Source organism: Macaca nemestrina, chromosome 1 (genome assembly GCF_043159975.1).
Source record: "Macaca nemestrina isolate mMacNem1 chromosome 1, mMacNem.hap1, whole genome shotgun sequence".
Taxonomy (NCBI): Eukaryota; Metazoa; Chordata; class Mammalia; order Primates; family Cercopithecidae; genus Macaca; species Macaca nemestrina.
Genome location: NC_092125.1, coordinates 20,772,381 through 20,797,861, shown reverse-complemented (window position 1 = coordinate 20,797,861; position 25,481 = coordinate 20,772,381). Strand labels below are relative to the sequence as shown.

At 48.5% G+C, this 25,481-nt stretch overlaps 6 non-coding genes across 6 annotated transcripts; all 6 read right to left on the bottom strand.

Annotated features, from left to right (window-relative positions):
• Positions 1-3,321: 3,321 nt before the first annotated feature.
• LOC139360342 (5S ribosomal RNA) lies at positions 3,322-3,440 on the bottom strand. The gene has a single exon (XR_011617663.1). It is a non-coding gene; the product is annotated as a 5S ribosomal RNA (ribosomal RNA).
• Positions 3,441-6,226: 2,786 nt separating this feature from the next.
• LOC139360340 (5S ribosomal RNA) lies at positions 6,227-6,345 on the bottom strand. Its single transcript, XR_011617662.1, has one exon. It is a non-coding gene; the product is annotated as a 5S ribosomal RNA (ribosomal RNA).
• Positions 6,346-10,703: 4,358 nt separating this feature from the next.
• LOC139360339 (5S ribosomal RNA) lies at positions 10,704-10,822 on the bottom strand. Its single transcript, XR_011617661.1, has one exon. It is a non-coding gene; the product is annotated as a 5S ribosomal RNA (ribosomal RNA).
• A 2,794-nt stretch (positions 10,823-13,616) lies between these two features.
• Positions 13,617-13,735, bottom strand: LOC139360336 (5S ribosomal RNA). Its single transcript, XR_011617660.1, has one exon. It is a non-coding gene; the product is annotated as a 5S ribosomal RNA (ribosomal RNA).
• Positions 13,736-18,102: 4,367 nt separating this feature from the next.
• On the bottom strand, positions 18,103-18,221 carry LOC139360333 (5S ribosomal RNA). The gene has a single exon (XR_011617657.1). It is a non-coding gene; the product is annotated as a 5S ribosomal RNA (ribosomal RNA).
• A 2,786-nt stretch (positions 18,222-21,007) lies between these two features.
• On the bottom strand, positions 21,008-21,126 carry LOC139360330 (5S ribosomal RNA). The gene has a single exon (XR_011617653.1). It is a non-coding gene; the product is annotated as a 5S ribosomal RNA (ribosomal RNA).
• Between the last annotated feature and the right edge of the window lie 4,355 nt (positions 21,127-25,481).

Here is a 25,481-nt window from a genome sequence, read left to right as displayed (position 1 = left end):
ATGGGCTGATGACTTGACCTTGGACACCCCAGCCTTGAGAACTGAGAGAAATAAATGTCTCTTTTTAATAAATTATCCAGTCTCAGGTATTTGAAGAGATTCAGATATTTTCTTAAACAACCAATGGGTTAAAGAAGAAACCACAAGAGAAATCAGAAAATACAGTTGGGTGTCAGTATCCACAGGGGATTGGTTCCAGGACCCCATAAGTAGGCCAAAATCCACACAGAGTCAAGTCTTGCAGTTGGCCCTGTAAAACCTGGGCATTAAAAAAGTTAGGCCGCTGTATCCTCAGGGTTTGCGCTCTGTGAAGACTGTATTTTCAATCTGCCTTTGGTTACAGATGCAGAATTAATGAAATCAGAGGACCTACTGTACTTATTGAAAACAATTCCTGTATAAGTGCACCCTTGCAGTTCAAACCCATGTTGTTCAAGGCTCAGCTGTACTCAGAAATGAATGAAAATGAAAACACAGCATAGCCAAACTTTGGGATGCAGTGAAAGCAGTGCTAACAGGGAAATTTATAGTGTGAAATGCTTACATGAAAAAAACCTAAAGAAAGCCAGGCGTCGCGGTTAATGCCTGTAATCCCAGCACTTTGGGAGGCTGAGGTGAGCCAATCACCTGAGGTCAGGAGTTCGAGACTAGCCTGAACAACAGGGAGAAACCCTGTCTCTGCTGAAAATACAAAATTAGCCGGTTGTGGTGGCAGGCGCCTGTAATCCCAGCGACTTGGGAGGCTGAAGCAAGAGAATTGCTTAAACCTGGGAGGCAGAGGTTGCAGTGAGCCGAGATCGCACCATTGCACTCCAGCCTGGCCAACAAGAGCGAGACTCCCTCTCAAAAGGAAACAAAACAAAAAACACCCAAAGGACCTCAAATTAGCACTCTAAATTTACACTTTAGGCACTAGAAAAGAACAAATTAAACCCTAGGAAGGAAAGAAAGAAAGATTAATTCAGAAATAAATAAAACAGAAAATACAAAAATGGAGAAAATCAACAAAACTGAAAGTTGGTTTTTTAAAAGATAAAATTGACAAACTTTATGGAGTGACTAAGAAAAAAAGAGAGAATACTCAAATTACTAAAATCAGAAATGGAAGTGGGGACATTACTATTGGATCCAGTCAAAATGAAAACGATTGGCAGGGTGAAGTGGCTCACACCTATAATCCCAGCACTTTGGGAGGCCGAGGCATGCAGATCACTTGAGGTTAGGAGTTCAAGACTAACCTGGCCAACATGGTGAAACCATCTCTACTAAAAATACAAAAAAAAAATAGCCGGGTGTGGTGGTAGGCCCCTGTAATCCCAGCTACTCGGGAGGTTCAGGCAGGTGAATCACTTTAGCTCAGGAGTTCAAGACCAGCCTGGGAGACATGGTCAAACCCGGTCTCTACAAAAAAAAAAAAAAAAAAAAAAAAAAAAAAAAGATAAAAAGGAAAGAAAAAAAATAAATTAATTAAAGAAAGAAAGAAAGAAAGAAAGAAGAAAATTCAGCCCATCTTGATGGCAAAAGCCTGTTGTCCCAGCTACTGAGGAGGCTGAGGTAGGAGGATCGCTTGAACCTGGGAGGTGGAGGTTGTAATGAGCCTAGATCACACCACTGCACTCTAGCCTGGGTGACAGATGAGATCCTGTCTCAAAGAAATAAATGAATAGGATTGTAAGAGAGTGCTAAGAACAATTGTACACCAACATATTGGATAACTTGGATGAAATGGACAAATTCCTAGGAACATGAACCCTACCAAGACTAAATCACAAAGAAAGTGAAAATCTGAATAGACGAGTAACTAGTAAGGAGACTGAATCAGTAACCCAATATCTCCTGCCAAAAAAAAAAAAAAAAAAAAAAAAAAAAAAAAAAAAAAAAGCCTTGGACTTGACTTCTCTATCAAATATTTAGAGAATGAATAGTAATCCTTGTTAATCCTGCCAAAACCTTGAAGAGGAGGGAGTATTCCCTAACTCATTCTATGAGGCTACAATTGCCCTGATACCAAAGCAAGACAAAGATTTTACAAGAGAAAACTGTAGAATAATATCCCATATGAAGATCGATGCCTAAAACTCCTCACCATATCCTAAGACTGTGAGGTGAAATTCATCACAGAAAAGGAAAGCCAAGCAGAAGCCTAAAACTATACCCCTAGTCTGACCGGGCGCTGGTGACTCACGCCTGTAATCCTAGCACTTTGGGTATCCTAGCACTTTGGGAAAGTGGGTGGATCGCCTGAAGTTGGGAGTTCCAGACCAAGACCAAGCTAACCAACATGGAGAAACCCCGTCTCTACTAAAAATACAAAATTAGCCAGGTGTGGTGGTGCATGCCTGTAATCCCAGCTACTCAGGAGGCTGAGGCAGGAGAATGGCGTGAACCCGGGAGGCGGAGCTTGCAGTGGGCCCAGATCTTGCCACTGCACTCCAGGTTGGGTGACAGAGTGAGACTCCGTCTGGAAGAAAAAGGAAAGAAAGAAAGAAACCAAGTAGGAAAGAAAGAAAGAAAGAAAGAAAGAAAGAAAGAAAGAAAGAAAGAAAGAAAGAAAGAAAGAAAGAAAAGAAAGAAAGAAAGAAAGAGAGAGAAAGAGAGAGAGAGAAAGAAAGAGAGAGAAAGAAAGAGAGAGAAAGAAAGAAGGGAAAGATAGTAAGGGAAGAAAAAGAAAAGAATGAAAGTAAGAAGGAAAGAAAGAAAGGAAGAAAGAGGCAAAGACCGAAGAAAGAATGAAAGAAAGAAAGAAAGAGAAAGGAAGAAAGTGAGAAAGAAAGAAAAGCAAGAGAAAAGGAAAGAACGAAATAAAGAAAGAGAAAGAGAAAGAAAGAGACAGAGAGATAGGAGAAAGAAAGAAAGAAGGAAAGAAAAGAAAAGAGAAAGAAAGAAAACAAAGATAGCAAAGGAAGAAAAAGAAAAGAAGGAAAGAAAGAGAGAAAGAGTGAGAAAGAGAGAGAGAGAGAAAGAAGGAAAGAAAGAAAGAAAACAAAGAGAAAGAAAGAAGGAAGGAAAGAAAGAAAGAAAGAGTGATAGAGAGATAGAGAGGAAGGAAGAAAGGAAGGAAGGAAGAAAGAAAGAGAAAGAGAGAGAGACAAAGAAAGAAAGGAAAGATAGCAAGGGGAGAAACAGAAAAGAATGAAAGTAAGAAGGAAAGCACAAGAGAGAGAAAGAGCGAGATAGAAAGAGGGAGAGAGAGAAAGAAAGAAGGAAAGAAAGAAAGAAAGGAAAGAAAGAGAGAAAGAAGGAAAGAAAGAAAGAAGAGTGAGTGAGAGAAGGGAAGAAAGGAAGGTAGAAAAGAAAGAAAGAGAAGAAAGCAAGCCAAAAAGCCTACAGCACCCGGTATTCCCAGGCGGTCTCCCATCCAAGTACTAACCAGGCCCGACCCTGCTTAGCTTCCGAGATCAGACGAGATCGGGCGCGTTCAGGGTGGTATGGCCGTAGACGCCGGCAGAGGCGCCTGGCTGCCCCAAGAGCCCGGCCCAGCCATGCCCGCCGGCTTCCAGCCCGCACCGCCAGCCCGGGGTCGTCGTGCTCGGATCGGGATCCCGGAGCCTCTTCGCCTGCTGCCTCTCCCGGCTGCCGAGCTCCCGAGCTTCCACCACGTCGGGCCCGCTCGGAACAGGGAGTGCTCCGAGGCGTCGGGGCCCAGGGCCCACGATCCTGGGACCCCGGCGGGTCCTCCGCCCTGTCGTGGAGGTATTCTTTTGGATCCCTGGCCGCTGGGGAGCTCCTGCGAGGCCCCCTCTTGGCCCACACCCCCAGAGGCGTCAGGGCTGGCCAAGGGCGAACAGCCGGCCCAGCCGCGCCTGGCCTTTTTCTCACAACGCCCCCACCACGGTGGCTTGTCCCGACCAAGACCCGGCCGGTGGGCAAGAGGGCGTGGGGGCTGGGGTGTTGGGGGATGGCCCTGCTTTGCCCCGGGCTGGCACTAGAGCCGGCAGCCTGATCCCCGGCGAGAGGGGCTGAGAGAAACCCAGAAACACCCCACCACCACCAGCAGCAAATCCACAGCCCCACACACAGACACACCCGGGCGCTCGCGCGCGGGAACCCACACACGCGCGCGCGCTCAGACACAGACACAGACACACACACACACACACACACACACACACACACACACACACACACACATACGTGCACACACAAACGGCTTGAAGGAGAGCAAGGAAGAGATAGATGGAGAGATTGAAACCGAGGGAGGGAGAGAGACAGCGATCGAGAGAGACAGGGGAGGTGGAGAGGGAAAGAGACAGAGAGGCAGAGATAGAGAGAGGGACAGAGAGAGCGAGAAAGACAGACAGAGAGGGAGAGACAGAGGAAAGGCGACAGAAATAGCGCGAGGTGCAGGGGCAAACCCAGAAGAGAGAGGGGCAGGGAGCTAGAGAGCGAGAGCGATAGAGCCTTGGAGAGGGAGCGCCCTGCTCCCGTAGGCAGGGCCCTTTTGAGCAGGCCGGGATAGGGTGGAGGGGGCTTGGGCTGGGCCAGAACAGGGTGGCCAGGCCGTCCATGCGAGAGGAGCAACGGAGCGCTGAGACGGGTTTTGTCTTGGATTAATTGCTTGCTTTGGGGGTGGGTTTCGTAGGCTCCTTCCTGTGTTGGCACCTCCCTGTGCTCTTGGTGCGGTGCGGTGGGCCCCTTGATTTGCAGAGTGCGCCCGCCCTTTTGGCGGGAGCCGTGGCACCGGGCGTGCCCACGGGGCCCGAGGCCTGGGTCTCTGGCGTGTCCTCGGGACTGGAGTTTACGCGAAGTTGGTGGCAATGGGAATCCGGGTGCACAGGGACTGTTTTCCTGGTTGCTGGCGTAGCAATGTCCTTCCCCCGGATAAAGCAGCCCCTGCGTTCTGGAGCGGAGGTCTCGGCTGGCGTCTGTGGCACCCGCTGGCCCTGCCCGCCCCTTCCCCCGGTTTGGAAGGTTGCGGCGGCGCCCGCCCGGTGAATGGATTGAATCGCCTGTGCGTTCCGGGAGCGGGAAGGCGCCGGGAACGGCAGGGAACCCGCGCCTGCGCCTTTGGGGTCCGGCCTCCTGCCCTCCAGGGCTGGAGCCGGGCTCCTGGCCGGGCGGCGGCGAGGCGCAAGCGGTGGGATGCTGCTGCCCGGTGGTGCTTTGGTGGCGGACCCCCAGGAGGAGGTCCCCGGCTGCGGCGGGGGTGTAGGCGGGCGACAAGGGGGGAGCAGAGTCCGGGGAGGTTGGGAAGCATGGCGATAGTAGGGGCAAGGGAGGGAGAGGGGAAGCCACAAAAGCCTACAGCAGGCCGGGCGCGGTGGATCACGCCTGTAATGCCAGCACTTTGGGAGGCCGAGGCGGGTGGATCACGAGGTCAGGAGATCCAGACCAGCCTGGCTAACACGGTGAAACCCCGTCTCCACTAAAACTACAAAACATGAGCCGGGCGTGGTGGCGGGCGCCTGTAGTCCCAGCTGCTTGGGAGGCTGAGGCAGGAGAATGGCGTGAACCCGGGAGGCGGAGCTTGCAGTGAGCCGAGATCTTGCCACTGCACTCCAGGCTGGGTGACAGCGAGACTCTGTCTGGAAGAAAAAGGAAAGACAGAAAGAAAGAAGGAAAGAAAGAAAGAAGGAAGGAAAGAAAGAAAGAAGGAAGGAAAGAAAGAAAGAAGGAAGGAAAGAAAGAAAGAAAGAAAGGAGCAAAAAGAGAAGAAAGAAAGAAAGAAAGAAAGAGAAAGGAAGAAAAGAAAGTGAGAAAGAAAAGCAAGAAACAAGGAAAGAATGAAATAAAGAAAGAGAGAGAAAGAAAGGGACAGAGAGATAGGAGAAAGAAAGAAAGAAGGAAAGAAAGAAAGAAGAAAGAACGAGAAGAAAGAAAAGGAAGATAGCAAGGGAAGAAAAAGAAAAGAATGAAAGAAGGAAAGAAAGAAAGAGCAAGCAAGAGAGAGGGAGAGAGAAAGAAAGAAGGAAAGAAAGGAGGAAGGATAGAAAGAAAGATAGGTAGAAAGAAAGAAAGAAGGAAAGACAGCAGAACGAAAGAAAGAAAGAGAGAGAGACAAAGAAAGAAAGGAAAGATAGCAAGGGAAGAAACAGAAAAGAATGAAAGTAAGAAGGAAAGCAAAAGAGAGAGAAAGAGCGAGATAGAGGGAGAGAGAGAAAAAAGGAAAGAAAGAAAGAAAGAAAGGAAAGAAAGAGAGAAAGAAGGAAAGAAAGAAAGAAGAGTGAGTGAGAGAAGGGAAGAAAGGAAGGTAGAAAAGAAAGAAAGAGAAGAAAGCAAGCCAAAAAGCCTACAGCACCCGGTATTCCCAGGCGGTCTCCCATCCAAGTACTAACCAGGCCCGACCCTGCTTAGCTTCCGAGATCAGACGAGATCGGGCGCGTTCAGGGTGGTATGGCCGTAGACGCCGGCAGAGGCGCCTGGCTGCCCCAAGAGGCCGGCCCAGCCATGCCCGCCGGCTTCCAGCCCGCACCGCCAGCCCGGGGTCGTCGTGCTCGGATCGGGATCCCGGAGCCTCTTCGCCTGCTGCCTCTCCCGGCTGCCGAGCTCCCGAGCTTCCACCACGTCGGGCCCGCTCGGAACAGGGAGTGCTCCGAGGCGTCAGGGCCCACAGCCCACGATCCTGGGACCCCGTCGGGTCCTCCGCGCTGTCGCGCAGGTATTCTTTGGGATCCCTGCCGCTCAGGAATCCTGCGAGGCCCCCTCTTGCCCCCTCACCCAGAGTCGTCGAGGCTGGCGAAGGGCGAACAGCGTATTATCAAATGTCTTCTCTGACCACAACAAAATCGAGTTAAAAATCAATAATACAAGGAAAACTGATAAACTGACCTGTTTTCTTTTTGGAAAGTAAAGAACACACTGCTATGGTCTGAATGTCCCCCAAAATTTATATGCTGAAATTTATTTGCCAATATGATAGTATTAAGAGGTGGGCACTGGCCTGGGGTGGTGGCTAACGCTGTCATCCCAGCACTTTGGAAGGGAAAGGCAGTCAGATTGTTCGAGCCCAGGAGTTCAAGACCAGCCAGGGCAAAATGGCAAAACTTGTCTCTAGAATAAACACCAAATTCGGTGGGCGTGGTGGTGCAGGCCTGTAGTCCCAGCTACTCAGGAGGCTGAAGCAGGAGGACTGGTTGAGCCTGGGAGGTCAAGGCTGCAGTGAGCCATGATCAGGCTACAGGCTACTGCGCTGCCGTAGGGGCAATACAATGAGACCCTGTCTCAAAAAAAAAAAAAGGGTAAAAAGGTGGATTCTTTAGGAGGCGATTATCTCATGAGGGTAGAAGTCCTTATGGATGAAATTAGAGCCCTTAGAAAAGGACTTGAGTGGGTTCATTCCCTCCGTCTCCTCCGTGTGGGGACACAATGTTCTTCCCCTCTGAAAGATGAAGCAACGTTGTGTCATCTTGGAAGGAGAGACTGGGCCCTCCTTAGACACTGAATGGGCTGATGACTTGACCTTGGACACCCCAGCCTTGAGAACTGAGAGAAATAAATGTCTCTTTTTAATAAATTATCCAGTCTCAGGTATTTGAAGAGATTCAGATATTTTCTTAAACAACCAATGGGTTAAAGAAGAAACCACAAGAGAAATCAGAAAATACAGTTGGGTGTCAGTATCCACAGGGGATTGGTTCCAGGACCCCATAAGTAGGCCAAAATCCACACAGAGTCAAGTCTTGCAGTTGGCCCTGTAAAACCTGGGCATTAAAAAAGTTAGGCCGCTGTATCCTCAGGGTTTGCGCTCTGTGAAGACTGTATTTTCAATCTGCCTTTGGTTACAGATGCAGAATTAATGAAATCAGAGGACCTACTGTACTTATTGAAAACAATTCCTGTATAAGTGCACCCTTGCAGTTCAAACCCATGTTGTTCAAGGCTCAGCTGTACTCAGAAATGAATGAAAATGAAAACACAGCATAGCCAAACTTTGGGATGCAGTGAAAGCAGTGCTAACAGGGAAATTTATAGTGTGAAATGCTTACATGAAAAAAACCTAAAGAAAGCCAGGCGTCGCGGTTAATGCCTGTAATCCCAGCACTTTGGGAGGCTGAGGTGAGCCAATCACCTGAGGTCAGGAGTTCGAGACTAGCCTGAACAACAGGGAGAAACCCTGTCTCTGCTGAAAATACAAAATTAGCCGGTTGTGGTGGCAGGCGCCTGTAATCCCAGCGACTTGGGAGGCTGAAGCAAGAGAATTGCTTAAACCTGGGAGGCAGAGGTTGCAGTGAGCCGAGATCGCACCATTGCACTCCAGCCTGGCCAACAAGAGCGAGACTCCCTCTCAAAAGGAAACAAAACAAAAACCACCCAAAGGACCTCAAATTAGCACTCTAAATTTACACTTTAGGCACTAGAAAAGAACAAATTAAACCCTAGGAAGGAAAGAAAGAAAGATTAATTCAGAAATAAATAAAACAGAAAATACAAAAATGGAGAAAATCAACAAAACTGAAAGTTGGTTTTTTAAAAGATAAAATTGACAAACTTTATGGAGTGACTAAGAAAAAAAGAGAGAATACTCAAATTACTAAAATCAGAAATGGAAGTGGGGACATTACTATTGGATCCAGTCAAAATGAAAACGATTGGCAGGGTGAAGTGGCTCACACCTATAATCCCAGCACTTTGGGAGGCCGAGGCATGCAGATCACTTGAGGTTAGGAGTTCAAGACTAACCTGGCCAACATGGTGAAACCATCTCTACTAAAAATACAAAAAAAAAATAGCCGGGTGTGGTGGTAGGCCCCTGTAATCCCAGCTACTCGGGAGGTTCAGGCAGGTGAATCACTTTAGCTCAGGAGTTCAAGACCAGCCTGGGAGACATGGTCAAACCCGGTCTCTACAAAAAAAAAAAAAAAAAAAAAAAAAAAAAAGATAAAAAGGAAAGAAAAAAAATAAATTAATTAAAGAAAGAAAGAAAGAAAGAAAGAAGAAAATTCAGCCCATCTTGATGGCAAAAGCCTGTTGTCCCAGCTACTGAGGAGGCTGAGGTAGGAGGATCGCTTGAACCTGGGAGGTGGAGGTTGTAATGAGCCTAGATCACACCACTGCACTCTAGCCTGGGTGACAGATGAGATCCTGTCTCAAAGAAATAAATGAATAGGATTGTAAGAGAGTGCTAAGAACAATTGTACACCAACATATTGGATAACTTGGATGAAATGGACAAATTCCTAGGAACATGAACCCTACCAAGACTAAATCACAAAGAAAGTGAAAATCTGAATAGACTAGTAACTAGTAAGGAGACTGAATCAGTAACCCAATATCTCCTGCCAAAAAAAAAAAGCCTTGGACTTGACTTCTCTATCAAATATTTAGAGAACGAATAGTAATCCTTGTTAATCCTGCCAAAACCTTGAAGAGGAGGGAGTATTCCCTAACTCATTCTATGAGGCTACAATTGCCCTGATACCAAAGCAAGACAAAGATTTTACAAGAGAAAACTGTAGAATAATATCCCATATGAAGATCGATGCCTAAAACTCCTCACCATATCCTAAGACTGTGAGGTGAAATTCATCACAGAAAAGGAAAGCCAAGCAGAAGCCTAAAACTATACCCCTAGTCTGACCGGGCGCTGGTGACTCACGCCTGTAATCCTAGCACTTTGGGTATCCTAGCACTTTGGGAAAGTGGGTGGATCGCCTGAAGTTGGGAGTTCCAGACCAAGACCAAGCTAACCAACATGGAGAAACCCCGTCTCTACTAAAAATACAAAATTAGCCAGGTGTGGTGGTGCATGCCTGTAATCCCAGCTACTCAGGAGGCTGAGGCAGGAGAATGGCGTGAACCCGGGAGGCGGAGCTTGCAGTGGGCCCAGATCTTGCCACTGCACTCCAGGTTGGGTGACAGAGTGAGACTCCGTCTGGAAGAAAAAGGAAAGAAAGAAAGAAACCAAGTAGGAAAGAAAGAAAGAAAGAAAGAAAGAAAGAAAGAAAGAAAGAAAGAAAGAAAGAAAGAAAGAAAGAAAGAAAGAAAGAAAGAAAGAAAGAAAGAAAGAAAGAAAGAAAAGAAAGAAAGAAAGAGAGAGAAAGAGAGAGAGAGAAAGAAAGAGAGAGAAAGAAAGAGAGAGAAAGAAAGAAGGGAAAGATAGTAAGGGAAGAAAAAGAAAAGAATGAAAGTAAGAAGGAAAGAAAGAAAGGAAGAAAGAGGCAAAGACCGAAGAAAGAATGAAAGAAAGAAAGAAAGAGAAAGGAAGAAAGTGAGAAAGAAAGAAAAGCAAGAGAAAAGGAAAGAACGAAATAAAGAAAGAGAAAGAGAAAGAAAGAGACAGAGAGATAGGAGAAAGAAAGAAAGAAGGAAAGAAAAGAAAAGAGAAAGAAAGAAAACAAAGATAGCAAAGGAAGAAAAAGAAAAGAAGGAAAGAAAGAGAGAAAGAGTGAGAAAGAGAGAGAGAGAGAAAGAAGGAAAGAAAGAAAGAAAACAAAGAGAAAGAAAGAAGGAAGGAAAGAAAGAAAGAAAGAGTGATAGAGAGATAGAGAGGAAGGAAGAAAGGAAGGAAGGAAGAAAGAAAGAGAAAGAGAGAGAGACAAAGAAAGAAAGGAAAGATAGCAAGGGGAGAAACAGAAAAGAATGAAAGTAAGAAGGAAAGCACAAGAGAGAGAAAGAGCGAGATAGAGGGAGAGAGAGAAAGAAAGAAGGAAAGAAAGAAAGAAAGGAAAGAAAGAGAGAAAGAAGGAAAGAAAGAAAGAAGAGTGAGTGAGAGAAGGGAAGAAAGGAAGGTAGAAAAGAAAGAAAGAGAAGAAAGCAAGCCAAAAAGCCTACAGCACCCGGTATTCCCAGGCGGTCTCCCATCCAAGTACTAACCAGGCCCGACCCTGCTTAGCTTCCGAGATCAGACGAGATCGGGCGCGTTCAGGGTGGTATGGCCGTAGACGCCGGCAGAGGCGCCTGGCTGCCCCAAGAGCCCGGCCCAGCCATGCCCGCCGGCTTCCAGCCCGCACCGCCAGCCCGGGGTCGTCGTGCTCGGATCGGGATCCCGGAGCCTCTTCGCCTGCTGCCTCTCCCGGCTGCCGAGCTCCCGAGCTTCCACCACGTCGGGCCCGCTCGGAACAGGGAGTGCTCCGAGGCGTCGGGGCCCAGGGCCCACGATCCTGGGACCCCGGCGGGTCCTCCGCCCTGTCGTGGAGGTATTCTTTTGGATCCCTGGCCGCTGGGGAGCTCCTGCGAGGCCCCCTCTTGGCCCACACCCCCAGAGGCGTCAGGGCTGGCCAAGGGCGAACAGCCGGCCCAGCCGCGCCTGGCCTTTTTCTCACAACGCCCCCACCACGGTGGCTTGTCCCGACCAAGACCCGGCCGGTGGGCAAGAGGGCGTGGGGGCTGGGGTGTTGGGGGATGGCCCTGCTTTGCCCCGGGCTGGCACTAGAGCCGGCAGCCTGATCCCCGGCGAGAGGGGCTGAGAGAAACCCAGAAACACCCCACCACCACCAGCAGCAAATCCACAGCCCCACACACAGACACACCCGGGCGCTCGCGCGCGGGAACCCACACACGCGCGCGCGCTCAGACACAGACACAGACACACACACACACACACACACACACACATACGTGCACACACAAACGGCTTGAAGGAGAGCAAGGAAGAGATAGATGGAGAGATTGAAACCGAGGGAGGGAGAGAGACAGCGATCGAGAGAGACAGGGGAGGTGGAGAGGGAAAGAGACAGAGAGGCAGAGATAGAGAGAGGGACAGAGAGAGCGAGAAAGACAGACAGAGAGGGAGAGACAGAGGAAAGGCGACAGAAATAGCGCGAGGTGCAGGGGCAAACCCAGAAGAGAGAGGGGCAGGGAGCTAGAGAGCGAGAGCGATAGAGCCTTGGAGAGGGAGCGCCCTGCTCCCGTAGGCAGGGCCCTTTTGAGCAGGCCGGGATAGGGTGGAGGGGGCTTGGGCTGGGCCAGAACAGGGTGGCCAGGCCGTCCATGCGAGAGGAGCAACGGAGCGCTGAGACGGGTTTTGTCTTGGATTAATTGCTTGCTTTGGGGGTGGGTTTCGTAGGCTCCTTCCTGTGTTGGCACCTCCCTGTGCTCTTGGTGCGGTGCGGTGGGCCCCTTGATTTGCAGAGTGCGCCCGCCCTTTTGGCGGGAGCCGTGGCACCGGGCGTGCCCACGGGGCCCGAGGCCTGGGTCTCTGGCGTGTCCTCGGGACTGGAGTTTACGCGAAGTTGGTGGCAATGGGAATCCGGGTGCACAGGGACTGTTTTCCTGGTTGCTGGCGAAGCAATGTCCTTCCCCCGGATAAAGCAGCCCCTGCGTTCTGGAGCGGAGGTCTCGGCTGGCGTCTGTGGCACCCGCTGGCCCTGCCCGCCCCTTCCCCCGGTTTGGAAGGTTGCGGCGGCGCCCGCCCGGTGAATGGATTGAATCGCCTGTGCGTTCCGGGAGCGGGAAGGCGCCGGGAACGGCAGGGAACCCGCGCCTGCGCCTTTGGGGTCCGGCCTCCTGCCCTCCAGGGCTGGAGCCGGGCTCCTGGCCGGGCGGCGGCGAGGCGCAAGCGGTGGGATGCTGCTGCCCGGTGGTGCTTTGGTGGCGGACCCCCAGGAGGAGGTCCCCGGCTGCGGCGGGGGTGTAGGCGGGCGACAAGGGGGGAGCAGAGTCCGGGGAGGTTGGGAAGCATGGCGATAGTAGGGGCAAGGGAGGGAGAGGGGAAGCCACAAAAGCCTACAGCAGGCCGGGCGCGGTGGATCACGCCTGTAATGCCAGCACTTTGGGAGGCCGAGGCGGGTGGATCACGAGGTCAGGAGATCCAGACCAGCCTGGCTAACACGGTGAAACCCCGTCTCCACTAAAACTACAAAACATGAGCCGGGCGTGGTGGCGGGCGCCTGTAGTCCCAGCTGCTTGGGAGGCTGAGGCAGGAGAATGGCGTGAACCCGGGAGGCGGAGCTTGCAGTGAGCCGAGATCTTGCCACTGCACTCCAGGCTGGGTGACAGCGAGACTCCGTCTGGAAGAAAAAGGAAAGACAGAAAGAAAGAAGGAAAGAAAGAAAGAAGGAAGGAAAGAAAGAAAGAAGGAAGGAAAGAAAGAAAGAAGGAAGGAAGGAAAGAAAGAAAGAAAGAAAGGAGCAAAAAGAGAAGAAAGAAAGAAAGAAAGAAAGAAAGAAAGAAAGAAAGAAAGAAAGAGAAAGGAAGAAAAGAAAGTGAGAAAGAAAAGCAAGAAACAAGGAAAGAATGAAATAAAGAAAGAGAGAGAAAGAAAGGGACAGAGAGATAGGAGAAAGAAAGAAAGAAGGAAAGAAAGAAAGAAGAAAGAACGAGAAGAAAGAAAAGGAAGATAGCAAGGGAAGAAAAAGAAAAGAATGAAAGAAGGAAAGAAAGAAAGAGCAAGCAAGAGAGAGGGAGAGAGAAAGAAAGAAGGAAAGAAAGGAGGAAGGATAGAAAGAAAGATAGGTAGAAAGAAAGAAAGAAGGAAAGACAGCAGAACGAAAGAAAGAAAGAGAGAGAGACAAAGAAAGAAAGGAAAGATAGCAAGGGAAGAAACAGAAAAGAATGAAAGTAAGAAGGAAAGCACAAGAGAGAGAAAGAGCGAGATAGAGGGAGAGAGAGAAAAAAGGAAAGAAAGAAAGAAAGAAAGGAAAGAAAGAGAGAAAGAAGGAAAGAAAGAAAGAAGAGTGAGTGAGAGAAGGGAAGAAAGGAAGGTAGAAAAGAAAGAAAGAGAAGAAAGCAAGCCAAAAAGCCTACAGCACCCGGTATTCCCAGGCGGTCTCCCATCCAAGTACTAACCAGGCCCGACCCTGCTTAGCTTCCGAGATCAGACGAGATCGGGCGCGTTCAGGGTGGTATGGCCGTAGACGCCGGCAGAGGCGCCTGGCTGCCCCAAGAGCCCGGCCCAGCCATGCCCGCCGGCTTCCAGCCCGCACCGCCAGCCCGGGGTCGTCGTGCTCGGATCGGGATCCCGGAGCCTCTTCGCCTGCTGCCTCTCCCGGCTGCCGAGCTCCCGAGCTTCCACCACGTCGGGCCCGCTCGGAACAGGGAGTGCTCCGAGGCGTCAGGGCCCACAGCCCACGATCCTGGGACCCCGTCGGGTCCTCCGCGCTGTCGCGCAGGTATTCTTTGGGATCCCTGCCGCTCAGGAATCCTGCGAGGCCCCCTCTTGCCCCCTCACCCAGAGTCGTCGAGGCTGGCGAAGGGCGAACAGCGTATTATCAAATGTCTTCTCTGACCACAACAAAATCGAGTTAAAAATCAATAATACAAGGAAAACTGATAAACTGACCTGTTTTCTTTTTGGAAAGTAAAGAACACACTGCTATGGTCTGAATGTCCCCCAAAATTTATATGCTGAAATTTATTTGCCAATATGATAGTATTAAGAGGTGGGCACTGGCCTGGGGTGGTGGCTAACGCTGTCATCCCAGCACTTTGGAAGGGAAAGGCAGTCAGATTGTTCGAGCCCAGGAGTTCAAGACCAGCCAGGGCAAAATGGCAAAACTTGTCTCTAGAATAAACACCAAATTCGGTGGGCGTGGTGGTGCAGGCCTGTAGTCCCAGCTACTCAGGAGGCTGAAGCAGGAGGACTGGTTGAACCTGGGAGGTCAAGGCTGCAGTGAGCCATGATCAGGCTACAGGCTACTGCGCTGCCGTAGGGGCAATACAATGAGACCCTGTCTCAAAAAAAAAAAAAGGGTAAAAAGGTGGATTCTTTAGGAGGCGATTATCTCATGAGGGTAGAAGTCCTTATGGATGAAATTAGAGCCCTTAGAAAAGGACTTGAGTGGGTTCATTCCCTCCGTCTCCTCCGTGTGGGGACACAATGTTCTTCCCCTCTGAAAGATGAAGCAACGTTGTGTCATCTTGGAAGGAGAGACTGGGCCCTCCTTAGACACTGAATGGGCTGATGACTTGACCTTGGACACCCCAGCCTTGAGAACTGAGAGAAATAAATGTCTCTTTTTAATAAATTATCCAGTCTCAGGTATTTGAAGAGATTCAGATATTTTCTTAAACAACCAATGGGTTAAAGAAGAAACCACAAGAGAAATCAGAAAATACAGTTGGGTGTCAGTATCCACAGGGGATTGGTTCCAGGACCCCATAAGTAGGCCAAAATCCACACAGAGTCAAGTCTTGCAGTTGGCCCTGTAAAACCTGGGCATTAAAAAAGTTAGGCCGCTGTATCCTCAGGGTTTGCGCTCTGTGAAGACTGTATTTTCAATCTGCCTTTGGTTACAGATGCAGAATTAATGAAATCAGAGGACCTACTGTACTTATTGAAAACAATTCCTGTATAAGTGCACCCTTGCAGTTCAAACCCATGTTGTTCAAGGCTCAGCTGTACTCAGAAATGAATGAAAATGAAAACACAGCATAGCCAAACTTTGGGATGCAGTGAAAGCAGTGCTAACAGGGAAATTTATAGTGTGAAATGCTTACATGAAAAAAACCTAAAGAAAGCCAGGCGTCGCGGTTAATGCCTGTAATCCCAGCACTTTGGGAGGCTGAGGTGAGCCAATCACCTGAGGTCAGGAGTTCGAGACTAGCCTGAACAACAGGGAGAAACCCTGTCTCTGCTGAAAATACAAAATTAGCCGGTTGTGGTGGCAGGCGCCTGTAATCCCAGCGACTTGGGAGGCTGAAGCAAGAGAATTGCTTAAACCTGGGAGGCAGAGGTTGCAGTGAGCCGAGATCGCACCATTGCACTCCAGCCTGGCCAACAAGAGCGAGACTCCCTCTCAAAAGGAAACAAAACAAAAAACACCCAAAGGACCTCAAATTAGCACTCTAAATTTACACTTTAGGCACTAGAAAAGAACAAATTAAACCCTAGGAAGGAAAGAAAGAAAGATTAATTCAGAAATAAATAAAACAGAAAATACAAAAATGGAGAAAATCAACAAAACTGAAAGTTGGTTTTTTAAAAGATAAAATTGACAAACTTTATGGAGTGACTAAGAAAAAAAGAGAGAATACTCAAATTACTAAAATCAGAAATGGAAGTGGGGACATTACTATTGGATCCAGTCAAAATGAAAACGATTGGCAGGGTGAAGTGGCTCACACCTATAATCCCAGCACTTTGGGAGGCCGAGGCATGCAGATCACTTGAGGTTAGGAGTTCAAGACTAACCTGGCCAACATGGTGAAACCATCTCTACTAAAAATACAAAAAAAAAATAGCCGGGTGTGGTGGTAGGCCCCTGTAATCCCAGCTACTCGGGAGGTTCAGGCAGGTGAATCACTTTAGCTCAGGAGTTCAAGACCAGCCTGGGAGACATGGTCAAACCCGGTCTCTACAAAAAAAAAAAAAAAAAAAAAAAAAAAAAAAGATAAAAAGGAAAGAAAAAAAATAAATTAATTAAAGAAAGAAAGAAAGAAAGAAAGAAGAAAATTCAGCCCATCTTGATGGCAAAAGCCTGTTGTCCCAGCTACTGAGGAGGCTGAGGTAGGAGGATCGCTTGAACCTGGGAGGTGGAGGTTGTAATGAGCCTAGATCACACCACTGCACTCTAGCCTGGGTGACAGATGAGATCCTGTCTCAAAGAAATAAATGAATAGGATTGTAAGAGAGTGCTAAGAACAATTGTACACCAACATATTGGATAACTTGGATGAAATGGACAAATTCCTAGGAACATGAACCCTACCAAGACTAAATCACAAAGAAAGTGAAAATCTGAATAGACTAGTAACTAGTAAGGAGACTGAATCAGTAACCCAATATCTCCTGCCAAAAAAAAAAAAAAAAAAAAAAAAGCCTTGGACTTGACTTCTCTATCAAATATTTAGAGAACGAATAGTAATCCTTGTTAATCCTGCCAAAACCTTGAAGAGGAGGGAGTATTCCCTAACTCATTCTATGAGGCTACAATTGCCCTGATACCAAAGCAAGACAAAGATTTTACAAGAGAAAACTGTAGAATAATATCCCATATGAAGATCGATGCCTAAAACTCCTCACCATATCCTAAGACTGTGAGGTGAAATTCATCACAGAAAAGGAAAGCCAAGCAGAAGCCTAAAACTATACCCCTAGTCTGACCGGGCGCTGGTGACTCACGCCTGTAATCCTAGCACTTTGGGTATCCTAGCACTTTGGGAAAGTGGGTGGATCGCCTGAAGTTGGGAGTTCCAGACCAAGACCAAGCTAACCAACATGGAGAAACCCCGTCTCTACTAAAAATACAAAATTAGCCAGGTGTGGTGGTGCATGCCTGTAATCCCAGCTACTCAGGAGGCTGAGGCAGGAGAATGGCGTGAACCCGGGAGGCGGAGCTTGCAGTGGGCCCAGATCTTGCCACTGCACTCCAGGTTGGGTGACAGAGTGAGACTCCGTCTGGAAGAAAAAGGAAAGAAAGAAAGAAACCAAGTAGGAAAGAAAGAAAGAAAGAAAGAAAGAAAGAAAGAAAGAAAGAAAGAAAGAAAGAAAGAAAGAAAGAAAGAAAGAAAGAAAGAAAGAAAGAAAGAAAGAAAGAAAGAAAGAAAGAGAGAGAAAGAGAGAGAGAGAAAGAAAGAGAGAGAAAGAAAGAGAGAGAAAGAAAGAAGGGAAAGATAGTAAGGGAAGAAAAAGAAAAGAATGAAAGTAAGAAGGAAAGAAAGAAAGGAAGAAAGAGGCAAAGACCGAAGAAAGAATGAAAGAAAGAAAGAAAGAGAAAGGAAGAAAGTGAGAAAGAAAGAAAAGCAAGAGAAAAGGAAAGAACGAAATAAAGAAAGAGAAAGAGAAAGAAAGAGACAGAGAGATAGGAGAAAGAAAGAAAGAAGGAAAGAAAAGAAAAGAGAAAGAAAGAAAACAAAGATAGCAAAGGAAGAAAAAGAAAAGAAGGAAAGAAAGAGAGAAAGAGTGAGAAAGAGAGAGAGAGAGAAAGAAGGAAAGAAAGAAAGAAAACAAAGAGAAAGAAAGAAGGAAGGAAAGAAAGAAAGAAAGAGTGATAGAGAGATAGAGAGGAAGGAAGAAAGGAAGGAAGGAAGAAAGAAAGAGAAAGAGAGAGAGACAAAGAAAGAAAGGAAAGATAGCAAGGGGAGAAACAGAAAAGAATGAAAGTAAGAAGGAAAGCACAAGAGAGAGAAAGAGCGAGATAGAAAGAGGGAGAGAGAGAAAGAAAGAAGGAAAGAAAGAAAGAAAGGAAAGAAAGAGAGAAAGAAGGAAAGAAAGAAAGAAGAGTGAGTGAGAGAAGGGAAGAAAGGAAGGTAGAAAAGAAAGAAAGAGAAGAAAGCAAGCCAAAAAGCCTACAGCACCCGGTATTCCCAGGCGGTCTCCCATCCAAGTACTAACCAGGCCCGACCCTGCTTAGCTTCCGAGATCAGACGAGATCGGGCGCGTTCAGGGTGGTATGGCCGTAGACGCCGGCAGAGGCGCCTGGCTGCCCCAAGAGCCCGGCCCAGCCATGCCCGCCGGCTTCCAGCCCGCACCGCCAGCCCGGGGTCGTCGTGCTCGGATCGGGATCCCGGAGCCTCTTCGCCTGCTGCCTCTCCCGGCTGCCGAGCTCCCGAGCTTCCACCACGTCGGGCCCGCTCGGAACAGGGAGTGCTCCGAGGCGTCGGGGCCCAGGGCCCACGATCCTGGGACCCCGGCGGGTCCTCCGCCCTGTCGTGGAGGTATTCTTTTGGATCCCTGGCCGCTGGGGAGCTCCTGCGAGGCCCCCTCTTGGCCCACACCCCCAGAGGCGTCAGGGCTGGCCAAGGGCGAACAGCCGGCCCAGCCGCGCCTGGCCTTTTTCTCACAACGCCCCCACCACGGTGGCTTGTCCCGACCAAGACCCGGCCGGTGGGCAAGAGGGCGTGGGGGCTGGGGTGTTGGGGGATGGCCCTGCTTTGCCCCGGGCTGGCACTAGAGCCGGCAGCCTGATCCCCGGCGAGAGGGGCTGAGAGAAACCCAGAAACACCCCACCACCACCAGCAGCAAATCCACAGCCCCACACACAGACACACCCGGGCGCTCGCGCGCGGGAACCCACACACGCGCGCGCGCTCAGACACAGACACAGACACACACACACACACACACACACACACACACACACACACATACGTGCACACACAAACGGCTTGAAGGAGAGCAAGGAAGAGATAGATGGAGAGATTGAAACCGAGGGAGGGAGAGAGACAGCGATCGAGAGAGACAGGGGAGGTGGAGAGGGAAAGAGACAGAGAGGCAGAGATAGAGAGAGGGACAGAGAGAGCGAGAAAGACAGACAGAGAGGGAGAGACAGAGGAAAGGCGACAGAAATAGCGCGAGGTGCAGGGGCAAACCCAGAAGAGAGAGGGGCAGGGAGCTAGAGAGCGAGAGCGATAGAGCCTTGGAGAGGGAGCGCCCTGCTCCCGTAGGCAGGGCCCTTTTGAGCAGGCCGGGATAGGGTGGAGGGGGCTTGGGCTGGGCCAGAACAGGGTGGCCAGGCCGTCCATGCGAGAGGAGCAACGGAGCGCTGAGACGGGTTTTGTCTTGGATTAATTGCTTGCTTTGGGGGTGGGTTTCGTAGGCTCCTTCCTGTGTTGGCACCTCCCTGTGCTCTTGGTGCGGTGCGGTGGGCCCCTTGATTTGCAGAGTGCGCCCGCCCTTTTGGCGGGAGCCGTGGCACCGGGCGTGCCCACGGGGCCCGAGGCCTGGGTCTCTGGCGTGTCCTCGGGACTGGAGTTTACGCGAAGTTGGTGGCAATGGGAATCCGGGTGCACAGGGACTGTTTTCCTGGTTGCTGGCGAAGCAATGTCCTTCCCCCGGATAAAGCAGCCCCTGCGTTCTGGAGCGGAGGTCTCGGCTGGCGTCTGTGGCACCCGCTGGCCCTGCCCGCCCCTTCCCCCGGTTTGGAAGGTTGCGGCGGCGCCCGCCCGGTGAATGGATTGAATCGCCTGTGCGTTCCGGGAGCGGGAAGGCGCCGGGAACGGCAGGGAACCCGCGCCTGCGCCTTTGGGGTCCGGCCTCCTGCCCTCCAGGGCTGGAGCCGGGCTCCTGGCCGGGCGGCGGCGAGGCGCAAGCGGTGGGATGCTGCTGCCCGGTGGTGCTTTGGTGGCGGACCCCCAGGAGGAGGTCCCCGGCTGCGGCGGGGGTGTAGGCGGGCGACAAGGGGGGAGCAGAGTCCGGGGAGGTTGGGAAGCATGGCGATAGTAGGGGCAAGGGAGGGAGAGGGGAAGCCACAAAAGCCTACAGCAGGCCGGGCGCGGTGGATCACGCCTGTAATGCCAGCACTTTGGGAGGCCGAGGCGGGTGGATCACGAGGTCAGGAGATCCAGACCAGCCTGGCTAACACGGTGAAACCCCGTCTCCACTAAAACTACAAAACATGAGCCGGGCGTGGTGGCGGGCGCCTGTAGTCCCAGCTGCTTGGGAGGCTGAGGCAGGAGAATGGCGTGAACCCGGGAGGCGGAGCTTGCAGTGAGCCGAGATCTTGCCACTGCACTCCAGGCTGGGTGACAGCGAGACTCCGTCTGGAAGAAAAAGGAAAGACAGAAAGAAAGAAGGAAAGAAAGAAAGAAGGAAGGAAAGAAAGAAAGAAGGAAGGAAAGAAAGAAAGAAGGAAGGAAAGAAAGAAAGAAAGAAAGGAGCAAAAAGAGAAGAAAGAAAGAAAGAAAGAAAGAAAGAAAGAGAAAGGAAGAAAAGAAAGTGAGAAAGAAAAGCAAGAAACAAGGAAAGAATGAAATAAAGAAAGAGAGAGAAAGAAAGGGACAGAGAGATAGGAGAAAGAAAGAAAGAAGGAAAGAAAGAAAGAAGAAAGAACGAGAAGAAAGAAAAGGAAGATAGCAAGGGAAGAAAAAGAAAAGAATGAAAGAAGGAAAGAAAGAAAGAGCAAGCAAGAGAGAGGGAGAGAGAAAGAAAGAAGGAAAGAAAGGAGGAAGGATAGAAAGAAAGATAGGTAGAAAGAAAGAAAGAAGGAAAGACAGCAGAACGAAAGAAAGAAAGAGAGAGAGACAAAGAAAGAAAGGAAAGATAGCAAGGGAAGAAACAGAAAAGAATGAAAGTAAGAAGGAAAGCAAAAGAGAGAGAAAGAGCGAGATAGAGGGAGAGAGAGAAAAAAGGAAAGAAAGAAAGAAAGAAAGGAAAGAAAGAGAGAAAGAAGGAAAGAAAGAAAGAAGAGTGAGTGAGAGAAGGGAAGAAAGGAAGGTAGAAAAGAAAGAAAGAGAAGAAAGCAAGCCAAAAAGCCTACAGCACCCGGTATTCCCAGGCGGTCTCCCATCCAAGTACTAACCAGGCCCGACCCTGCTTAGCTTCCGAGATCAGACGAGATCGGGCGCGTTCAGGGTGGTATGGCCGTAGACGCCGGCAGAGGCGCCTGGCTGCCCCAAGAGCCCGGCCCAGCCATGCCCGCCGGCTTCCAGCCCGCACCGCCAGCCCGGGGTCGTCGTGCTCGGATCGGGATCCCGGAGCCTCTTCGCCTGCTGCCTCTCCCGGCTGCCGAGCTCCCGAGCTTCCACCACGTCGGGCCCGCTCGGAACAGGGAGTGCTCCGAGGCGTCAGGGCCCACAGCCCACGATCCTGGGACCCCGTCGGGTCCTCCGCGCTGTCGCGCAGGTATTCTTTGGGATCCCTGCCGCTCAGGAATCCTGCGAGGCCCCCTCTTGCCCCCTCACCCAGAGTCGTCGAGGCTGGCGAAGGGCGAACAGCGTATTATCAAATGTCTTCTCTGACCACAACAAAATCGAGTTAAAAATCAATAATACAAGGAAAACTGATAAACTGACCTGTTTTCTTTTTGGAAAGTAAAGAACACACTGCTATGGTCTGAATGTCCCCCAAAATTTATATGCTGAAATTTATTTGCCAATATGATAGTATTAAGAGGTGGGCACTGGCCTGGGGTGGTGGCTAACGCTGTCATCCCAGCACTTTGGAAGGGAAAGGCAGTCAGATTGTTCGAGCCCAGGAGTTCAAGACCAGCCAGGGCAAAATGGCAAAACTTGTCTCTAGAATAAACACCAAATTCGGTGGGCGTGGTGGTGCAGGCCTGTAGTCCCAGCTACTCAGGAGGCTGAAGCAGGAGGACTGGTTGAGCCTGGGAGGTCAAGGCTGCAGTGAGCCATGATCAGGCTACAGGCTACTGCGCTGCCGTAGGGGCAATACAATGAGACCCTGTCTCAAAAAAAAAAAAAGGGTAAAAAGGTGGATTCTTTAGGAGGCGATTATCTCATGAGGGTAGAAGTCCTTATGGATGAAATTAGAGCCCTTAGAAAAGGACTTGAGTGGGTTCATTCCCTCCGTCTCCTCCGTGTGGGGACACAATGTTCTTCCCCTCTGAAAGATGAAGCAACGTTGTGTCATCTTGGAAGGAGAGACTGGGCCCTCCTTAGACACTGAATGGGCTGATGACTTGACCTTGGACACCCCAGCCTTGAGAACTGAGAGAAATAAATGTCTCTTTTTAATAAATTATCCAGTCTCAGGTATTTGAAGAGATTCAGATATTTTCTTAAACAACCAATGGGTTAAAGAAGAAACCACAAGAGAAATCAGAAAATACAGTTGGGTGTCAGTATCCACAGGGGATTGGTTCCAGGACCCCATAAGTAGGCCAAAATCCACACAGAGTCAAGTCTTGCAGTTGGCCCTGTAAAACCTGGGCATTAAAAAAGTTAGGCCGCTGTATCCTCAGGGTTTGCGCTCTGTGAAGACTGTATTTTCAATCTGCCTTTGGTTACAGATGCAGAATTAATGAAATCAGAGGACCTACTGTACTTATTGAAAACAATTCCTGTATAAGTGCACCCTTGCAGTTCAAACCCATGTTGTTCAAGGCTCAGCTGTACTCAGAAATGAATGAAAATGAAAACACAGCATAGCCAAACTTTGGGATGCAGTGAAAGCAGTGCTAACAGGGAAATTTATAGTGTGAAATGCTTACATGAAAAAAACCTAAAGAAAGCCAGGCGTCGCGGTTAATGCCTGTAATCCCAGCACTTTGGGAGGCTGAGGTGAGCCAATCACCTGAGGTCAGGAGTTCGAGACTAGCCTGAACAACAGGGAGAAACCCTGTCTCTGCTGAAAATACAAAATTAGCCGGTTGTGGTGGCAGGCGCCTGTAATCCCAGCGACTTGGGAGGCTGAAGCAAGAGAATTGCTTAAACCTGGGAGGCAGAGGTTGCAGTGAGCCGAGATCGCACCATTGCACTCCAGCCTGGCCAACAAGAGCGAGACTCCCTCTCAAAAGGAAACAAAACAAAAAACACCCAAAGGACCTCAAATTAGCACTCTAAATTTACACTTTAGGCACTAGAAAAGAACAAATTAAACCCTAGGAAGGAAAGAAAGAAAGATTAATTCAGAAATAAATAAAACAGAAAATACAAAAATGGAGAAAATCAACAAAACTGAAAGTTGGTTTTTTAAAAGATAAAATTGACAAACTTTATGGAGTGACTAAGAAAAAAAGAGAGAATACTCAAATTACTAAAATCAGAAATGGAAGTGGGGACATTACTATTGGATCCAGTCAAAATGAAAACGATTGGCAGGGTGAAGTGGCTCACACCTATAATCCCAGCACTTTGGGAGGCCGAGGCATGCAGATCACTTGAGGTTAGGAGTTCAAGACTAACCTGGCCAACATGGTGAAACCATCTCTACTAAAAATACAAAAAAAAAATAGCCGGGTGTGGTGGTAGGCCCCTGTAATCCCAGCTACTCGGGAGGTTCAGGCAGGTGAATCACTTTAGCTCAGGAGTTCAAGACCAGCCTGGGAGACATGGTCAAACCCGGTCTCTACAAAAAAAAAAAAAAAAAAAAAAAAAAAAAAAGATAAAAAGGAAAGAAAAAAAATAAATTAATTAAAGAAAGAAAGAAAGAAAGAAAGAAAGAAGAAAATTCAGCCCATCTTGATGGCAAAAGCCTGTTGTCCCAGCTACTGAGGAGGCTGAGGTAGGAGGATCGCTTGAACCTGGGAGGTGGAGGTTGTAATGAGCCTAGATCACACCACTGCACTCTAGCCTGGGTGACAGATGAGATCCTGTCTCAAAGAAATAAATGAATAGGATTGTAAGAGAGTGCTAAGAACAATTGTACACCAACATATTGGATAACTTGGATGAAATGGACAAATTCCTAGGAACATGAACCCTACCAAGACTAAATCACAAAGAAAGTGAAAATCTGAATAGACTAGTAACTAGTAAGGAGACTGAATCAGTAACCCAATATCTCCTGCCAAAAAAAAAAAGCCTTGGACTTGACTTCTCTATCAAATATTTAGAGAACGAATAGTAATCCTTGTTAATCCTGCCAAAACCTTGAAGAGGAGGGAGTATTCCCTAACTCATTCTATGAGGCTACAATTGCCCTGATACCAAAGCAAGACAAAGATTTTACAAGAGAAAACTGTAGAATAATATCCCATATGAAGATCGATGCCTAAAACTCCTCACCATATCCTAAGACTGTGAGGTGAAATTCATCACAGAAAAGGAAAGCCAAGCAGAAGCCTAAAACTATACCCCTAGTCTGACCGGGCGCTGGTGACTCACGCCTGTAATCCTAGCACTTTGGGTATCCTAGCACTTTGGGAAAGTGGGTGGATCGCCTGAAGTTGGGAGTTCCAGACCAAGACCAAGCTAACCAACATGGAGAAACCCCGTCTCTACTAAAAATACAAAATTAGCCAGGTGTGGTGGTGCATGCCTGTAATCCCAGCTACTCAGGAGGCTGAGGCAGGAGAATGGCGTGAACCCGGGAGGCGGAGCTTGCAGTGGGCCCAGATCTTGCCACTGCACTCCAGGTTGGGTGACAGAGTGAGACTCCGTCTGGAAGAAAAAGGAAAGAAAGAAAGAAACCAAGTAGGAAAGAAAGAAAGAAAGAAAGAAAGAAAGAAAGAAAGAAAGAAAGAAAGAAAGAAAGAAAGAAAGAAAGAAAGAAAGAAAGAAAGAAAGAAAAGAAAGAAAGAAAGAAAGAGAGAGAAAGAGAGAGAGAGAAAGAAAGAGAGAGAAAGAAAGAGAGAGAAAGAAAGAAGGGAAAGATAGTAAGGGAAGAAAAAGAAAAGAATGAAAGTAAGAAGGAAAGAAAGAAAGGAAGAAAGAGGCAAAGACCGAAGAAAGAATGAAAGAAAGAAAGAAAGAGAAAGGAAGAAAGTGAGAAAGAAAGAAAAGCAAGAGAAAAGGAAAGAACGAAATAAAGAAAGAGAAAGAGAAAGAAAGAGACAGAGAGATAGGAGAAAGAAAGAAAGAAGGAAAGAAAAGAAAAGAGAAAGAAAGAAAACAAAGATAGCAAAGGAAGAAAAAGAAAAGAAGGAAAGAAAGAGAGAAAGAGTGAGAAAGAGAGAGAGAGAGAAAGAAGGAAAGAAAGAAAGAAAACAAAGAGAAAGAAAGAAGGAAGGAAAGAAAGAAAGAAAGAGTGATAGAGAGATAGAGAGGAAGGAAGAAAGGAAGGAAGGAAGAAAGAAAGAGAAAGAGAGAGAGACAAAGAAAGAAAGGAAAGATAGCAAGGGGAGAAACAGAAAAGAATGAAAGTAAGAAGGAAAGCACAAGAGAGAGAAAGAGCGAGATAGAAAGAGGGAGAGAGAGAAAGAAAGAAGGAAAGAAAGAAAGAAAGGAAAGAAAGAGAGAAAGAAGGAAAGAAAGAAAGAAGAGTGAGTGAGAGAAGGGAAGAAAGGAAGGTAGAAAAGAAAGAAAGAGAAGAAAGCAAGCCAAAA